Below are 20,061 nucleotides of genomic sequence, written 5' to 3'. Positions count from 1 at the left end.
CCCAAAAACACAGAAGCAGGTGAGAATGTTTCTGGGAATGGTTGGTTATTGTCGACAGTGGATGCGTGGATTTTCTTTAATTGCAAAACCCTTACAGTGCTTAAAAAAAGGAGATGTGAAAGACCCTACTGTGCTGAATGGAAAGGAGATGGAAGCATTTGAGCCATTGAAAACTAGCTAGTGTGAAGCACCAGCATTCGGCATGCCTGATTTTGAAAAAGAGTTTGAAATGTATTGCAGTGAAAGAGATGGGTGTGCATTATCAGTTCTGATTCAGAGGCATGGAAGAATGAGAATATCAATTGCCTATTTTTCATCCAGTTTTAGCATTGCCTGGATGTTTGAGAGCAAGTGCTGGCACAAGCGTGAGTTTGGAACAGAGTGAAGGTATATTGATGGGATACCTAGTGAAGGTGTATGTACCACATTCGGTTGAAATCCTCCTCACTAGGACAAAAACCCAATACATGACAAACAGTAGGTTGACCAGATACAAAAAAAGATATTCTGGCTGCAGATAACGGGACAATTGCAAGGTGTGTAAATGTAGATCCTTCTACGTTGTTGCCTGATACATTGGATGTAGAAGTAAAAAATGATGTTGATCACAAATGCTTGGATGTGCTTGAGTACTGTAACAAACCAAGGCCTGATATTAAGGATGAACCTTTGGAAGAATCAGACTATGTGATGTTTGTGGATGGTTCATGTCTGAGAACAAATTAAGGTGTTTTGAGTGCTGCATATGCTGTATGTACAGTGCCAGATGTTATGGAAGCATCTTGTTTGAAAGGAATACGTTCCGCCCTAGTGGCTGAGCTGATTGCTTTGATTCAAGCATGCAAACTGGGAAAAGATATCTGAATTACCGTGGTGACTGACAGTCAATATGGATTAGGAGTTGTCCATGATTATGGGCAACTGTGGTCTCAGAGAGGATATATGACGTCTGCTGAATCACCTATCAGAAATGCTGAGTTTTAGGTGATACAGCTGCCCAAGAAGATTGCTGTAGTGAAGTGTGCAGCTCACAAAAATGGAGATGACTATTTCACTGAAGGTAACAGGTTTGCTGATGCAATTGCTCAGTACTGTGCTGAAAACACAGCCTCTATAAATCGGGACAGAGAAAAAGAACATGTTTAAAGTCCTTTGATGCTTACTAACATAGTTGAGACTTGGTAGGAAGTAAGACTTTTGCAATAAGAGGCAAGTGATGAGGAAAACGATACATGGATAAAAGCAGGTTGCAGGCAAAGAGAAGAAGATGACATTTGGGTGTACAGAGATGAAAGACCAGTATGATCTCTAACTAGGCCTGAATGTACCATGGTCAAGCACACATTGGTCGAGATGCAATGATTCGACTTTTTAGACAAACTTGGTATAATCCCAAGTTCCGTATGATTGCAGAAAGCTTATGTCAAAGATGCTTAGGGGCAGATGTATCAACATTCAATTTTGCGATTTCTAAATAGGGATTTTTAAGGAATCGCTATTTAGAAATCGCAAAATGGAATGTATGTAGAAAATCGCTATTTTTTTGCGATTTCTTAGTCTTCCTTATTTGCAAATTCGCATTTTGCCAATTCGCAATTAAGGAATAATTTCCCATACATTCCTATGGGCCAGGAGGCCCATAGGAATTATTGTGAAATAATTCTCAATTTGCGATTCGCAGTTTTCTAATCGCAATTGAGAATAATTTCAAGGGTGCAGGGGTGTCTCAAAGACACTCTGCTGCACCCCTGAAATCTACATGTGTGTGCATATGGCGCACATACATGCCCTAGAGACATTAGAAGGAAAAGGAATAAAGGCCTTTTTGATGTAGAGTGGAAAGCATAACATTTTCTTTTTGAAAACAAATGTCTGCTAATGATGTTAAAATATCAAAATGTGCTATTTTTTGTAAATGGTGTAGAGTGTGGTTAATTTGTACAGGTTTATTAATGCTTGTATGGCTTATTTTAGCAATAGTCACTCCTTTTAGACCACATTTTGAACATGGAGAACATAATAATGGTAGAAGTGAAAAGATTCATGATTTAAAGAATAATGTGAAACTTGTGGATAACATTGAAGTGCATAAAGATAAATCTATTAATGATTTTTCAAAGAATGCTTTTACTAGACTTTTGTATGAGTTTGTAGAAACTATGGACTTTAGAAACTGCTGCCTTTGCATGCAGTTACCAGCATCTGTATCAGAGGGAGTAACGTACCATCACCTTCCTTTGACTTATGGAATAACATGCAGTGTAGTAGCTAGCTTATTTTACAAAACAGGTAAATTAGAATATTATTATTCTGATTCAGATGACACTTTTGCAGCTTTGTCACTTACACATGGACTGAACAAAATGAAAATGGGTAAAGTTTTTGGTGAATATTTTCTGGAAACACAAGAACTAACTTTGGAATATATTTTAAGAACAATTTAACTTGTAGAATGCGTAAGGAGAAAATGTCTTTTTGGACATGGTAGAAGAAAGGAGAATCAGATATCAAAGAAAAGCAACTGAAAGTAAATCAAAATCGACAATGTGGAACTGTGAAGATGAAAACCTTGATAAGAGTAATGAGTAAAGTAAAGAATAAATGTAGCAATAGGTATAGATATGCCATAACAAGGGAAACTGTGTATTTAAGGCTGGAAATTATCCTGTTTTTCCTGGAATTTATTTTATATGTGGAAACAAAGCTTATTATAGGTTACCAGACCACTGGTACAGGACTTGCTACATAGGTTTGGTCTGTCCAAAAATATTTCATGTAGAAAGAGGAACTAATGGAATTCATGAGATAGGTAAACCATTAACACATAGAAGAAGGGGAAGTTTTCTAGAAATAGTAGGTGACATTTTTGTAGCATTGATACCAGCAGTGGGTATATCTTTTAATGCAAATAAAATTCAAAAATTGTCAATGTAGGAGAGTAGGGTCTGCTATCCTATGGTCACCCCATTTTTTTGCTTTTTGCTTCACTGGTTTTCGACTTAATGTGGCTGTGGGCCTGCTAATCAGACCCACAGCCCTGCTGTTCTCTCTCTAAATTCACACCATGTACTTTAGGTACATTACCAATTGGGATTTGGGTCACTCTTATGAGTCCCAGTACAGTGTACTATAGGTACCCAGGGTATAGGTGCACCCAAGGCCTACCAGGGGCTGCAGCATATCTTTTGCCACCCCTGGTTGGCCATCCAAACTGACACAACTGGCTGATCACTCAGCTGGGGCAAGGTTGTGTAATCACCCCTTGCTTAGATATAGTATTCCTATGTCTAACCTTATATCTGGACACATAAGCACCTATAAGTCACTCCTATGGCAGGCCTTATCAATCCTGAAGGCAGAGTGCTTGGTTTTATGTGAGATGGGGCTCTAGCATGAGCTGAGCTGTCTGCAGCTTTCGGAACCATGTCCTTATAGCTGTTCCAGGATATTGCCATACCATATACTCTTAAGTGCATTATAATCCTCGCGGTTATTGCTAACTTTGGTTTGGCTCTATCAAAACATGTCATGTAAGGTGTCATACGCTTTGGAATACTACCCCCTCGCCAGTTCTGGCGACGGGGTAGCATTCCTTCTGGCGACGGGGGTAGCATTCCACCCTTCTAGAGGGGAAAGACATGTTACTTCCATTAATCCCGGTTAAAGTTAACCAGAGCCTCAGCATCACAAAATGGATGCTGCTGCCACAGACACAAGTCTGACCTCCTGCTGCTGGGAGTCCTTCCAGCGAGGGAGGTTTGGACAATAGGTTTCCTGTCACAGGGAGGTGCTAGCACCACCCCAGACAGGAGATAGTGGATTGGAGCAGGGAGGGCTGAATGAAATGAGACACTGCCTGGGGCGCACAAGGTGTCCCATGCATAGGCCAGTTCAAACCGGTGCTGGGGCACTCCAACCCCAGCTCTGGCACAAAACTGGACAAAGGGAAAGGGGTGTAACCACCCCCTTCCTGGGTCCCACCCTTAGGAGGGACCTAGCAGGTAATCCAGCCCCTTGATTTGGAATAAAGGTAGGAGCTGTGTCCTTAGACTTTAGATCATCCTGACTGAAACTCTGATACGAAACTCTGGACCCTTCGACATCCTACTCGACGTAGAAGACTGAAGAATCTCCCTTGTGGTCAAGGAGTGACCACCCTGTGCAAGCAGGCACCATCAAGCGCTCAACAGTTTGCTTTGTCGTTGCTCCCGCCGGAGCTTGAACACAGAGCCTGACAAGACCCGGACTTCCAGACTTCCTTCAACCCGATCCACAGCCACAGCAAATCTGAGACCCGTGGAGGTGACGCGAGACGTGGGACCGGCCATCTTGGAAAGCCAGCACATTGCTTTCTGTGCAACTTCTGAGGCACCCTCGAAGTTGTGCATTGGGGATTGGCCCCAGCCCCGAGCACCATCTGCACCAAAGATCACCTCTCCACACTCACCGAGTGCTGCGTGGGGCCCTTTTGCATTTTCCTGCTCGGCGCGTCTGTCCGGTCACTTGCCCGTTGGCTAGTGGGCTCTGTGACGACAAAATCCTAAATCTACACCGCTGGTCTGGTTGCTCCAGACTGGCCCTTGCTTCCCTGCAAAGGAGAAGCCCCTCAGTCCTTGCCTGAGTAAGAAGCCATATTTGATTCCTGCGCGGGTTGCATTTGTCAAGGTCTGTTGACTCCGAATCAAGATCCGACACCGCCAACAGCGAGAGCCTTTGTGGGACAGTCCGTATCCAGCTCCTGGTTGTCGTTGACACCTCCTGGTCCATGTGGCTGCAGAGACAAGCTTCACGACATCACCTGATTGCTTCCCGACATCGCCTGGTTCCTTCCTGGTCACTGGCTAGTGACCCAGACTCTGTCCCCTCTGCTTTCAGGTACCCTTCATCTTCGATTCACCCTTGGATCCAAACGGACTCTTCTCTCCTGGTCGCCTGCAGCATCTTTTCTCCAAGGCTCCATAGAACTCCACGACAAAACCCGACAAACTTTGACACCTATGCTCCCGCTTCCTGTGGGTGAGGTAACGCGAGTACTACGGTGCTCCTGTACAGATTTACACTCCTAGTGTCCTAGTTTCAAGTGGTTTAGTTCTAGTCCAGTCGGAAGACTCCCCACTCTTTAACGTTCTAACTTTACGCACCCATTGACTTCTATAGGTGCACGCGTGTGCATTTAGACACTGCACCCGCATCCTGTGGGCCTCCTGCTCCCTAACTATTGTTAGTACAGTGTAGCCCCAGCGATTCCCAGGGCCCTAGGCCTTACCATTGTTCGTGACTTGGTACTTATACCACTACTTTAGTATATGGTTTAACGGGCCACCAGGGCCTATCCATATTGGGCAACTTATTGTATGTTATATTAAGTTCCTTGTTATACGCCTGTGCTTCTGTGCTCATAAAGAGTACAGGGGGTTGTTTAGAAATAAATACATATATATTTTGAATATATAACCTGTGTGGTGTCCTTTCATTTGGTATTAAAAGGTTTGCATATGGTAAAACAGCTGGCTTCACATGCCCTCTTGAGTTTAGCCAAATACAGCTTTTGTCCATGCTACCACTAGGATAGCTGGTCTATAAGGTTGACTTTACAACCATCACTATAAGGGTTGTTTGGACTGGTGCAAGGTGCTCACTAGAATAGTGAACAGCATATACCAGGCCAACTTCTCACAATCAACGATAGTAGATCGTTTGTCAACAAATACTGCCGGATGATTTTTAATGGTAAATACTGAAATGGTTGCTATGAGAGCTATGGTGATGCAAAAGCTACTTGCTATTGACATTTTATTGGTAAAAGAATGAGGAGTTTGCAGAGTTTTAAAAGTACAACACTGTTGTGCGTATATCCCTGAAAAAACTCAGAACACTCAAAGATACATTAAGAATATTACTGACTTACATAAAGAAATCACTACACTGGAGGTTGATGGTGTTCTAGAGAAACTTGGTAAGAGTTTTTCGGCTGTAAAGAAGTGGTTTGTAGAAATAGGTAGGTCAATAATAGGGAAAGTGTTAATTCCACTGACAATAGTAATTCTTATAGCATTAGTATTAAGATTAGTGTGCAAGTATGTTAGAAAAAAACAACTGAAAAATTGATAAAAGAAAAAAAAGAAAAAAGTAAGGAAAGAGAACGTGAAATGGGTGAAATAGAGTTGGAGGAATACAAAGAAAAGACGTATAATGATAAAAAAGACAAAGTATGAAAGATACTAAAGTTTAAGCTAAAACAAATGAAAGAACATGAAACATGTTTTTATTGAAATTTAGTTTGCGTGATTTGTGGTGATAACATCGCCAAAGGGGGGAGTTGATGGAGCGAGGGAGAGACAAAACATTTTTTGTGTACCCCTCGCAAGGTCAGTCTCTCATACAGTAACATGCATTAAACGTGTGGAGCATGAGAATTAATCAACCAAACATTGATTAAAATTACACGTGGGAAAACTAACTTCCTGATTTGCAAAGACCAATTTATTAATAAATTGAAGAAGTCATACTAAAATAGAGCTGTAGGATTTTAAAATTAATTGGATATAAGTCTGTATTTGTGCTATTTTAAACGTTTGCGTGGCAAAAACAATGAAATTGGTAACTAAAATATGTGTATGCTTTTTGCTAGGTAACTTCTAACGTATCTGTTTTCATATTAGTTCCCATTAAGGCCCGTGCGGCCTAGTTTGAAAATGGCTGTTTATGCGAGACTTCGAGAAACATGGCGACTGTGCTAGAGATGCTTGCATGGCCTGTGCTCGGAGTGAAAGATGTCAAGGTCTTGAATTTAAAAGCCTGGGAAACCAGCGTGCTGTAACTTCTTAATGTACAAAAGATACAAGGACGGAGTTACAAATTGCAAAGTGGACAATTTTGGCCATGAGAGAGGGGTTGGCCTAACGGCTAAGGTGCTCGACCTCGGACCTGGGGATCTGGGTTCAAGTCTCGGTAACGACGCCAAAAAAAATAAAACCTCCTGGGCAAATCACTTAATCTCCCCGTGCCTAAAATGAAAGTATGTCCTCATGTAACGTAACTAGTGCTATGTAAAGCGCTCTGATACCTGATTCGGTTTGGGTCTAGTTTGCGCTATATAAAACTCTGCAAAAAAAAAAAAAGTATGCAAGGATGACATAGCAAAATTATGAACTGGTTTGGACAAGGACGACATGAGGTGGCCATCACCATCCTTCTAATGGACTAAGGGAACTAAAGGAGAAATTAGTGCGGACCCTAAAAGTTTAAATTTTGAGATAGATAGTTAGGGAAAAAGGGTATAAAAGAGCCTGTATGAAAGAGGAAAAAGGTTGGTTCCATGGATATTATTGCACACCACGACATGCTGTCGGTTTGAACGATTATTGGTGCAGAAGACTTTGAATTATTTTTGGACATTTATTTTTGGCGGGGCAAAGAATCGAATGCGGAGTCCTATTGGGAGGTAGACATCAAGGAGGTTAGAAAGACAGTTAGCTTGGGAACCTGTTTCGCTGTAGTTCTGTCATCGTCTATGGCAGAATGGTAATATGTTTTCTAAATTTCCTATTTCTTGTATGTTTTAATAAATGCTAAATATTTTCTTTTTGAAATGCTATTTTCTTTTCTGACTGAATTTAGATAAATGCTTCTATAAAGATATTTGAGGATGTGTTCCTTCAAAATTAAAAGTCATGACAAGGTAAATAATAAAATAATGGGAATATTGTGATTGAGCTTGTCTTAATCTCCATCAACTAACTTCTACTAGCTGGTCCATCGACCAAAACAGTGGGGTGCCTTGATGTTATTTCCTACAATCTTTAGAGAAAGGGAATATGTACATATATAATGCATACAATTTAATAAGGTAATCCGCTGTCCAACAGCTCGCCCTCTGTTCTCACTGATTCAGGAGCAGTGTGGTGTGTTAATATGTGTGACTCACGGTGCTATGGGCCCCACCGATGAGTAAATTGAGTCAGCTCTTGGGTTAAGTGAGATGAATTGTGAGGATTGTTTGAGAGCCATGGTGGATCAGGAGCAACTGCATGCTGCAATCATCTGCAATGCAATAGGTCTCACATTTGAGAGTGTTTAAGCTGTTGGCATTGTAAATGACAATGTCTTTTATTTATCTGTGTTGATAATTTACTCATACTTAAAAGTCATTGTCATTTACAATGCCGAAAGCTCAAACTATTGTAAGTGCGAGACCGATGTCATTTCAAAGAAGCAGCCGCCATTATTCCGGGCTGCTTGGAAAGTGAAAGCAGATGCCGTTTGGTTTACCGGGTACCCCCTGTTATTAATAATGGAAAGTGAAAGCAGGCATGGTGCGCTGAATGTTGCAGGAAAGCATGTTGTGCCTGCAGTAGGAGAAACTCATTAAAGAAAATAGCGCTTATAGACTAAATAAGACATGCCGTGTAACAACAGAAGTAAAAGGTCCATTCCTCATGGGTGGTTACAAATGAAGACAAGCAGTACTAAGGAGGGACTAACAAGCCTAGTAACTAATCAGAAGCCAGCATTTACAAAGGACAATGACACAAGCCAATGAAATATATCAATGGAGTGTGGGTGGAGCTTCAAATCCATACTCAAATACAGCATGCCTGGCAGCGCAGCACATGCCCTGCTGACGGAGTGGAGTTCCACCTTATAAAATTACTATCGTACTCCGGGTCAATGGACCTTTTATTACCTGCTGAGAAGTGGAGAGGGGAGAAATAAATCATCAAACCAACTCCTTATATGGACATGACTCTGAAGAATTACAGACTCTGAATTCCAAGTTAGAGGGTTTATTACAAAGCCAGAAATAACTGATTGTACAAGCACCTCATTACGAATCTACAGGGCTAACTTTATGCGAGGGATCAAAAACAGAATGACAATTTTCAGAAGCGGAACACAGGCAATGATTGCCTCCACATCAAGTTCTGCTTTCATCTGTGGTGAATGAATAAATAGTTTTGGCCTGTCCCTATCCTACCACTACTGTGACATCCCTCCATAACATTACCCAGGCACGATCAGGAAAAAGTTGTCAGCGCGTGAAGACTTCCTAAGAAGTACACTCACGGTGTATGGGTCAAGTAGCCAAAGCCACAGAGCTCGTTCTCAGATGCTCCTTCTCTCTCCTTCGATCTCCACACTCCTTCTCCTGTCTCGTGCCCAGGACACTATCCATAAGACAAAACACAAGAACGTAGAACACTCCCACATATCACCTCATCCAGCTGGACACTTCCCATAGGTGCTTTTCCATGCAGTGTTGAAGCTTCTAGCTCCTGGCTCGATGACCTTCATTCCCAGGCCTCCCTCAATGAGAAAGAACACTGTCTCCCAATTATCCTCTCGAACCTAACTCTCTTAAACAAAAGACATTATCCATACTAACAAAGACGACTTTCTCCACGTGCAACAGAAATGTGAGAACAGAACAAATCCACTGCCTCCTCCAGCACCCCTAGTGAAAAAATATTTCAGACCTACAGAAATCAGCTAACATAAGAGTGAAACACATAGGCCTTTCAAATATATGAGTGAACATTTCATTTAGGCCATTTTAACATTACACTACAAAGCACATTAATTCTTCTCTTTTGCAATCAACTTATGAAATCCTACATGTTAAATGCAATTAATCACTTCTATGTCCAACTTTAATATGATGCACATTTGAATCATAAACATCACATCACATACAAGCAACTTCATTATGCAAATTACATCTAATACTATGGATTACAACATTATAACATGAATGCTACGTTGTTTCTTTACATGGCACAACACTTTTTCCTACCATTTACACTTTCATGTGTTATTACTGAACACTTTCTAGTGAGCCAAATGTTAACACAACAAAGAAAAATATGGAGGTGTGGACTATCCGTGATTATGATGCACCCTACAAATAACAGAGCACCATCGCGCTCCATCACTGCCCAGGCTCGACCTAAAAGCGAGTCTGGAAGTATAATGAGTTTTGGTAATGTCGATTAGCATGTAACGCAGTAATGGACCCAACATAACGTATGCACTTTATACAGGTGAACATTGGTTTTAGCGCAGCATTGCAACCATTGGACAATGCTCTTTTCCTGGAAAAAACAGCAGGAAACAAATATATGTAAATATTTAACACAATGACAGTCACAGCAGTTATGGTTCAGCCGCACTTGCCAATGAAAAGGCATACAGCATTTTTTTGGTTTGCCTTAAATTTTTAACACCCAAAGTTGGAGTTGCACCATTTTTACCAAAGGTCACTTGGATGTGTCAGCTAATGCCCACCATGCCTATTTTTGTGCAGATTTGTGCTGGTGAAATAAAGTTAGGGGCGGGTTGAAAAAGTTCTGTTTACCAATTTTAGCACCCAAGGAAATGTTTGATTGTGCCTACAACTCACATTGCTGAACAGATTTACCCCAAAATTGGCATGAAAGGGGAATTTGCTCAGAAAGCATGTTTATGTTAGTTTGGTGTAAATCGATTCAGTAGAAACTGAGATGAGTGCTGCCAAATGGGCATTAACAGGTAAACACGTTTGTAGATCTTTGACGTTTGGGATTCACAAATCATTCACAAATTCAATAATGGAAATAATGAAGGAATCTGTTCAGACAAGGGATCTTTTTTGCTCTTATAGGGCAAGATGTACAACCATAGCATTTTGCGAGTCGCAATTTTCGAGTCACAAAATGCTACGTACAACAGTGTCTGGGACACTGTTTGTAATTCCCAATGGGGTCGGCACTTGCATGCCTCATGAATATTAATGTGGTAGTCGCAATTTACGAACCCATTGGGAATGGCTAGTGCTCCCAGGCATGGTGGCCTGCTGGTGTCAGCAGACCACCATGTCTGGGACTGCGTTCAAATAAAGTAGTTTTTTTTTAAAGGCAGCCATTTTCCTTAAAGGACAATGGGATGAATTTAAAAAAAAAATACACTTTTCAGTTTAATTTTTTAAGGGCAGGCAGTGGTCCCTGCCTGCCCTTAAAAAATATATATCGGCTGCAAGGAGCCACACAGGTCAGAGAAGCTCTGTCTGGGATCACAGTAACCGGTTAAAGTTAAAATTGGCTTGTGGTTTCTAAATAGGGTAAGTGAGACCAAAAACAGAGCTTAATGTCATGACTAAATTGTAGGGTCCAAACCTTATGCACAGCAGGGGATTGCTGTTTGCTGCAAGGGGGTCACTGTCAGACATCAGGGTTGGACATTTTAGGGGTAATAGCAATACAGCAGTGTAACATGAGGAAAGTCTAGGGTTTTTATTATAGTATATATCTGGTTAACAAGGCACATTTTGAGCACTACCGTCTCTGTGCCTCTCCCCGCCCCTCTCTCTTCCGTGCCCTGACTGCCTGTGCCTTTTTGCCTTTTGTATCCTGAGTGCCTGTGTCCTTTTTACTTTTGTATCCCGAGTGCCTGTGTCCCCCCTTGCATTTGTGCCCTGAAATTTGCCCCCCTTTTACTTCTGTACCCTTGTTTGCGCCTCGCTACTCTCCTCGCCACTAGCTCCCGCCGCCGCATCCCGGTTGCCCCGCCCCCTTTCATCCCATTGGCTGCCCCGCTCCCACCTCCCAGCTGCTCCTCCCTCCCTCTCCCCCTCATATGGAGGCCGCGCAGCGGCTGCACGCAGCGGCTACACCGCTGGCGCGCCGAAGGCACGCCAAAGGCAAGCCGATCTGCGCCCGTCCGCGCCTGGACCGCGCCCAGCACCAGACTCCCTGGCCCCCGCAGATGCCAGCCCACCCGCCGGACCTACGACGCCGCCACCCTCATCGCACTCAACACCGGCCGGATCCCCGGCTGCTACCGAGCCACCCGAAGACGCACCCACGGACCATTCACCTGCCATTCCTGCAAGTTCACCTGCATCCGGACCTGTACCGCACCCGCCAAGCCGAGCACCAGCGGCAACCACCTGCAGTGCATCCTTCTCAACACCCGCTCCGTCCACAGACATGCCGTGGAACTCTGGAACCTGCTCGACACCACATCCCCAGACATCGCCTTCCTCACGGAAACCTGGATGAACGCCTCCTCAGCACCCGACATCGCCATCGCCATCCCGGACGGATACAAGATCTCCCGGAGGGACCACGTCAACCAGACAGGAGGAGGCATCGACATCGTCCACAAGAACACCATCCGCATTACGACCAACTCCGAGGACACCCTCACATCCGCCGAACATCTTCACTTCTAGATACACACCGACCCCAAGACCACACTCAGAGGCACCCTCATCTACAGACCCCCAGGACCCCGCACTCAATTCAGCGAAGACATCGCAGACTTCATCAGCCCACACGCCCCCCCCTGCGCTGACTACATCCTCCTAGGGGACCTCAACTTCCACCTGGAGAACAACAACGACAGCAACACCACCACCCTGCTGGACAACCTCACCAACCTCGGACTCAAGCAACTGGTGAACACCCCCACGCACTACGCCGGACACACGCTGGACCCAGTCTTCTCCTCCAGCAAGTACATCTCCTACAGCCACGCCACCGGACTCCACTGGACAGACCACAGCTGCGACCACTTCAGCTTCAGAAGAACCACGACTCACCACCGCCCGCAACAGGCTCCCCGCAGGAGCTGGAACAAGATCACCACCGACCAGCTCACCACATCACTGAGCCAGAACCCTCCCGCCAGCTCAACGGACCACAACCAAGCAGCCAACAACCTCACACAGTGGATCACCAACTGCGCTGATGACCTCGCACCTCTGAAAAACCATCCCAGCAGGCCCGGCAGCAAGAAAGCCTCCTGGTTCAACGACGACCTCAACAATTTCAAGAAAAACTGCCGTACCTTCGAGAAAGCCTGGCGAAAAAACCCGACCACTGACAACCTGACCGCCCTCAAGCACGCCTCCCATAAACACCACCAGCTGATCCACACCATCAAGAGGACAGCATTCAAGGAACGACTAGACAAAAACGCACACAACAGCAAGGAACTCTTCAACATCGTCAAAGAGCTCTCCAACCCCAGCGCCGGAAACAACGACATCACTCCATCACAAGACCTCTGCGACTCACTCGCCTCGTTCTTTCACCGCAAGATTGCTGAGATACACGACAGCTTTGGTGCACAGACCACGCACCCAACCACCGAACCAACACCCCCCACCACCACCCTCCGCGCCTGGACCACGGTCAGCACCGAAGACACCATCCACACGATGAACACCATCCACTCCGGATCACCAACTGACCCATGCCCCCACCAGGTCTTCAACAAGGCCAACTCCGTCATCGCACCCCAACTCCGGGACATCATCAACTGCTCCTTCGACACCGCCACCTTCCCGGAAAGCTGGAAGCATGCCGAACTCAGCGCCCTCCTGAAGAAACCATCAGCAGACCCCTCCGACCTCAAGAATTACCGCCCCATCTCGCTCCTCCCTTTTCCTGCCAAAGTCATCGAGAAGACCGTCAACAAACAGCTGGCCGCCTACCTCGAGACAAACGGATCCCTCGACCACTCGCAGTCCGGCTTCCGAGCCAACCACTGCACCGAGACCGTCCTCATCGCAGCCACTGACGACATCCGAGCCCTGCTCGACAATGGGGAAACAGCGGCCCTCATCCTCCTGGACCTCTCCGCAGCGTTCGATACTGTCTGCCACCGCACCCTAGTGCAGCGCCTCAGCAGCATCGGAATCCAAGAGAAGGCACTAGACTGGATCATCTCGTTCCTCGCCGGAAGAACCCAGAGAGACCGCCTCCCCCCGTTCAGATCCGAGGACACCGAAGTCATCTGCGGCGTACCACAAGGATCATCACTCAGCCCCACCCTCTTCAACGTCTACATGAGCCCCCTCGCAGCCATCGTACACCAACACAACCTCAACATCCTCTCCTACGCCGACGACACCCAGCTGATCCTCTCCCTCACCAACGACCCAGCCACCGCCAGAACCAACCTACACGAAGGGATGAAAGACGTAGCCGAGTGGATGATGAACAGCCGACTGAAACTGAACAAGACGGAAGTACTCATCCTTGGATCATCACCCTCTGCCTGGGACGACTCCTGGTGGCCCCCCGCCCTGGGCAGCGCACCCAAACCTACGGACCACGCACGCAACCTGGGCTTCATCCTGGACTCCTCCCTCTCGATGACCAGACAAGTCAACACCGTCTCATCATCATGTTTCAACATCCTACGCATGCTCCGAAAGATCTTCCGATGGATCCCCACCGAAACCAGAAAGACGGTCACCCAGGCTCTCGTCACCAGCCGACTGGACTACGGAAACACCCTCTACGCCGAAACCACAGCCAAACTACAGAAAAGACTCCAACGCATCCAGAACGCTTCCGCACAAATCATCCTTGACATCCCCCGACACAGCCACATCTCCGGACACCTGAGAGACCTGCACTGGCTCCCCGTCAGCAAGAGAATCACGTTCCGACTCCTCACCCATGCAAACAAGGCCCTCCACGACCTGGGCCCCAGGTAACTCAACAACCACCTGACCTTCTACGCTCCCATCCGCCAGCTACAATCAACCAGCCACGCCCTCGCCGCCGTTCCACGCATCCGAAGAGCCACCAAGGCAGGTAGATCCTTCTTCTACCTGACAACCAAGACTTGGAACTCCCTCCCCATTCACCTCCACCTGACCCAAGACCACCTCTCCTTCAGGAAGCAACTCAAGACCTGGCTGTTCGAGCAGTAGTGGCCCCCCCTCCCCCCTAGCGCCCTGAGACCCTTCGGGTGAGTAGCGCGCTATACAAATGCCTTGATTGATTGATTGATAGTTGATGATATCAATAATAATGTAAGGAAGAGGTGCACTAAGATCACTCCCTGTATCAATTTTGAGCATGCCCTTGCTGATTCTCTTGTGATAATGCAATACTTTGATTCATCTATCAGTTAGCCTCTGGTGCAACTCTGGTTATTTAAAATTCACTGCATAGAGAGTACAAGTAGGATGTATAACAAACTAATAAGTGAAAAAAATCAATGAATGGTATATGGATTTCAGAGGAATACGCAGAGGAAATGTTATGAACTATTCTGATATTACTGGTATGCACCAGATATGCACTTAAATAATGTATAATCTTATCAATATATGTATTCACTGAAAAAGCCTAAGGTTAAAGAGATGTTGTAGTTAGGCTCAAGTTTCCCTCGTACGAAATAAGTGAAATTCAGCAGTTATAGTTAGCTGAGCTAAATATAACCTGCGCCCTTACAATGCACTGCTTATGACCTCACATATTGCATCACTCATGACATGATCAGTGACATCACTCATGACATCACTTATGACATCTCAAATGACATCACTGATTACATCATCCAGTGACTGTGAGTGTTTAAAAAAAACGTTTCTGAGTGTTAAATATATATACCAAGATATACTGATGAATCAGTGGTTGTATGAGTGCCAGGATGGATGATTCAGTGGGTGCATAACTGACTTTATAAGTGAGAGATTAGGTGTCTCAGTGAATGTGTGGGTGAGTGACTAGATTGTCTGAATGTCTGTATCAGTCTGTCAGTTGGTGTCTAAGTGGCTGTATGGGTTGCTGAGTGGGTATGTGAATGGCTGTATGGTTAATTCATTGGTTGTCTCAGTACCTGTGTGTGTGTGTATGAATGCCTGTGTGGTTGTGTGAGGGTGTGTGACGGCCTACATGGATGAGTGAGTAGGTGAGCCAGTGGCTGTGTGGGTTAGTGAATGTGTATGTGAGGACCAATACAGGTGACTGAATCTGTGTTGGTGACTGAATGGATGTGTCAGTGTTATATGGGTGAGTAACTGCATATGTGGAAGTCAGTATAGGTGAGTGTTGAAGTATATGAGTGACTGTATGTGTGAGTGAGCGATTGAGAGAGTGGCTGTATGGGACATTCTGTGCTGACAGTATGGGGGAGTGAGTATGTGTTAGTATCTGTATGAATAAGTGAGTGGGTGTGTGTATAACTGCATGGGTAAGTAAGTAGCTGTGTGATTGACTCTATGGGTGAGTGAGTAGGTGTGTGAGTAGCTCTATGGGTGACTGACAGTGTGTGAGTGGCTGTTTGGATGTATGAATGGATATATAAGTGGACGTATTTGTGAGTGAGTTTGCGTTTGAGTGTATGGGTGGATGTGTGTGTGTGTAGACCTATAAATCAGTGAGTGGGTGTGTACATACTGGTATAGGTGTGTCAATGGTTTTGAGAATGGTAATGTAGAAGTTGTAGTGTGTGTATGAAAGGTTATATTGTGGGTGTGAGTGGGTGTGTAAGAGATTCTGTGGATGATGTCATCAGTGGTGTCATTTGAGATGTCATCAGTGATGTCACTAAGTCATGAGTGATGTAATATGTGAGGTCGCGAGTTATAGTTAGCACTGCTAACTATAATTACTGAATTTCAATGGTTTTGTACGAGTGAAACTTGAGCCTAACTATGACGTCTCAGTAATCTTTATTTTTTTCACTGAATTTCTAAGGTTTTTTTAATTGTAATTTACTAACTGTAACCTGTAAACTTTGAAAGTGGGTGTGTGAGTGGCTGTATAGGTTGATGACTTGGTGTGCGAGTGGCTGTATGTGTCTGTGAGTGAGTGTGTAATGTCTGGGTAATTATGTAAGTGCATGAGTAGTGCTTAGGTGATTGTTTGATTGCATACGTAGTGCCTATGTGATTCTATGAGTGCAATTGCCAAGATACAATGCGAAAACCAGGTGTTTTTGACAAAGTGTAAACCCATGTATAGACTTATTTTACATAAATTTTAAGTGCAGCTATTTAGTAAGATACTAATTTAACTTTCCCTTTGTATTCATCTGTCTAAATAACTACACAAAAAAAATGCATTTTCTTAAAAAAAAATGCATTATCCTTCTTCACAGCAACACCGTAGGTGACAATGATATCAGTAGTCATGAATATAAATGACAAAGTGTAAAACACATATATAAACATATTTTACACAAAGTTTGACTCTAGTTGTTTAGTAACATATTGGTTCAAATTTGTAAAAACAAAATTTTCAATACAGAAATTTTAACATCTGAATTTACGAATTGAACATAACTACCAAACAGCCATCAAACTACCCATTGTTACCCAGACTCATTTTGAAAATTGTGCTGCTTTTAATTTTTTTTCCCTATTTCTACAAAAAGACACTGATCTTTGCGAAGATCATGTGACCGGGAAATAAAGTACTATGATTGGATGATACACTTTTCAACTATAAGAATAGGAAAAATACGCCCATTTATCTACTTGAACATTCCTGAAGAGGAGTTCATTGTGAGCAGCTCACTAGCATTGTTGGAGTGTTTTTTTGCAAATTTTGGCAACTTAGCCGGAAGAGGGAGATCAGGTGGAACAGCTGAACTGGAAAGTCAAAGAAGTGGATTCTGGTGACACTGGAAATGAGGGGCCACCCCAGAAAAAATCAAGCATTGCCTGGCATTTCTTCAGGATTCCGTCATGAGAAAGAAAAAATTGCCAAATTTGCGCAATGCACAATATGTGACAAGACATTGTCAAGGGGACAAATAAGAAATATTCTTTCTCAACTATGACCATGCTTTACCATCTACAAACATACCATTGCAATCGTCTAAAAGCAGTAAGAACTCACCGCGAGGCAGAAGAACCCTCAACTTCAATAGCAGCTACAACAACAAAGGGACTAAGAGTACCTTCAGAGGTCCAATTTCGACTTCAACATTTGGCTCCAGAGTTTTCCTGGATGGCATCCTACTTTATCGATTGTGGAGTTGTAGTGAGTGCTGGAGAGCAGTCCAAAACAGCCACTCACAATGCTGCAAAGAATCATAAATGTTGATTTATTTTTTATTTTTGGCCCTTCGTAGTTTTTCTATGTTAGCAGGCTTTTATTTATCTTCTAATTCATTGTAACAGTACTTACATATACCTTGCTGTATGGACAACTCAAAGTGTTGCTCTACAAATAAATACACAGTTAACTTTTGCCAGGTATCATTATTTACACTTTTTAAATACAAGTCAACAGTAAAGTCGGACAGCAAACTCTGCTCCGCCAGCGGAGTTAATGGAGTTTTGACACTCTGTGCTCTGTTTTGAGGATGGAGTTCAGCAGAAAAATATGTCCTCTTCACACCTGCATTGAGGAGACTGGTAGGAGGGAGGGATGGGCTTGGAGTGTGGTGGTGAGGGGCGTCACAAGGCTGCACTAGGCCTCGCCTACCAACTGTAGGATTGGCTAAAACCATTTTGCTTCAGGCAGAGGTTGGCGGTGCACTAGGGGGAGCCACCCACCAGATATTAGAAAGCCCAGGCCTCAGTGAAGGGAGGGAGCGATGATCACGAAGAGGCAGAGAACCAGTGTGAGTCAGCTCCTGCTGCTCGAGACATAGAGAGACAGCAGTGGTAGAGGTGACGGAGGGGATCCACCTGAGGGAGAGAGACAGAGGCAGATATATTTGGAAGCAGGGCTTTGCCTTTAACCTTCCAATCATTCCGTGAGCAGAAGAAAGTGCAGGCCAGAGCCCGTGGCAGAGAAGGGTTCCTTGACTGCTCGCCATTCCTCAAGTGGACACAGAGCAAGGCAAGTGAAACCAAATCCCATTCTTTTAACATAGTACCGCAGACTTTGAAAAAATGTGCCTGCATTGCAGAGGCGCAAAGAGTACAGGGTTTAAGTGCTTCTTTGGGGAAATTGCCATGGGAAGAGAGCTGGTCAAGTGTTGATGTTGCGGATATTTAAAATATGAGGTGTAATTGTTTCTGATGCCGGCTTTTCCACTTGATCAATCAGTGTGATCAGTGTGATCTGTGTCAAATCACTGCTATCCGTGGGCTTCTATATTTTGATTTAGCAAATGCTGGAGCTCCTTACTGGTCCGGCCACTTTTGTAAACACTTTGGGCCCCATTAGGATGTCGGGCGGATCCTCACCACCATGCGGGTGGTGGCGATCCGCCCGACATCCTTCCCCGCCTGCCACCCATTTCCCCCCGCCATATTACTATGGCGGGGGGACCGTGGCAAACGGAAAGGCCGTCCGCTGCTTTTCCCCCCGGTCAACGAGTTGACTGGGCGGAAAAGGGTTTCATATGATGGCGGTGTCTGTTAGATACCGCCATCCATATTAGGATGTGGGTGGGAACATGCTTTTCTGTGGCGGCAACGTGCGGGAATGTCTTGTGGGGGCCCGTTGCGGGCCCCCAGGGACTCCGGGGGGTGGGGGGTGTACATGGGGGGTACCTTTGGTACCCCCCTGCACTTCACTGTACAACGTGGCAGGCACCGCACAGTCAGCCATGGCCGGTGGTAGGTGTAACTGCAGGGCGGTGACGTAGGGAGGGGAGGGGCAGGGTGGGGGGTTGTAATGCATGGATTACAGACTTTAACAGGTAAGTAAACATATAAATAAATAAAACGAATTTCGTTGCGTGCAATGCATCGCATTTGGTGATGCAGTGCACACAACGAAATTTGTTTTATTTATTTATATGTTTACTTACCTGTTAAAGTCCGTAATCCATACATTACAACCCCCCACCCTGCCCCTCCCCCTCACTCACGTCACCGCCCAGCAGTTACACCTACCACCGGTCGTTGCTGCGCACAGTTCCTGTCACGTTGTGCATTGAAGTGCGTAATGTGCATTTTTAGCATTGCGGTAGGTGGGCGCATTTAATGGCCCCCACAGGACCGCTGCCCTTATGGCATAGTCCTCACCTACAGACACTCCGCATTATGAAGTGGTTGATGATTATTCCCTTCCCTTTTCCATGTAGTCCATCAGCAGCGGAAGGCAAGAGAGGACCCGGTGGCACTGGCACTCTGCCTCAGGCAGGAATCTGCAGAATTTCACAGAGTTTTTTGTTAACTCTGCAGAATTCTGTGTAGTAGAACTCCATGAACTTCGCCCACCCTTAGTCAACAGTCCATGTTTGAATCTTGTAGTGAGTGCATCAACAACATATACAAACATACTCTGGTTTTTCAGACCACACTTAATTCCATTTTTGTAATCTCTTCTTCAAAACTATCAACTGTAATATCTTGTCCTGTTCTGCAACTCCTTC

Source organism: Lissotriton helveticus, chromosome 2_2 (genome assembly GCF_964261635.1).
Source record: "Lissotriton helveticus chromosome 2_2, aLisHel1.1, whole genome shotgun sequence".
NCBI classification, from domain to species: Eukaryota; Metazoa; Chordata; class Amphibia; order Caudata; family Salamandridae; genus Lissotriton; species Lissotriton helveticus.
This window is presented reverse-complemented; position numbering follows the sequence as displayed.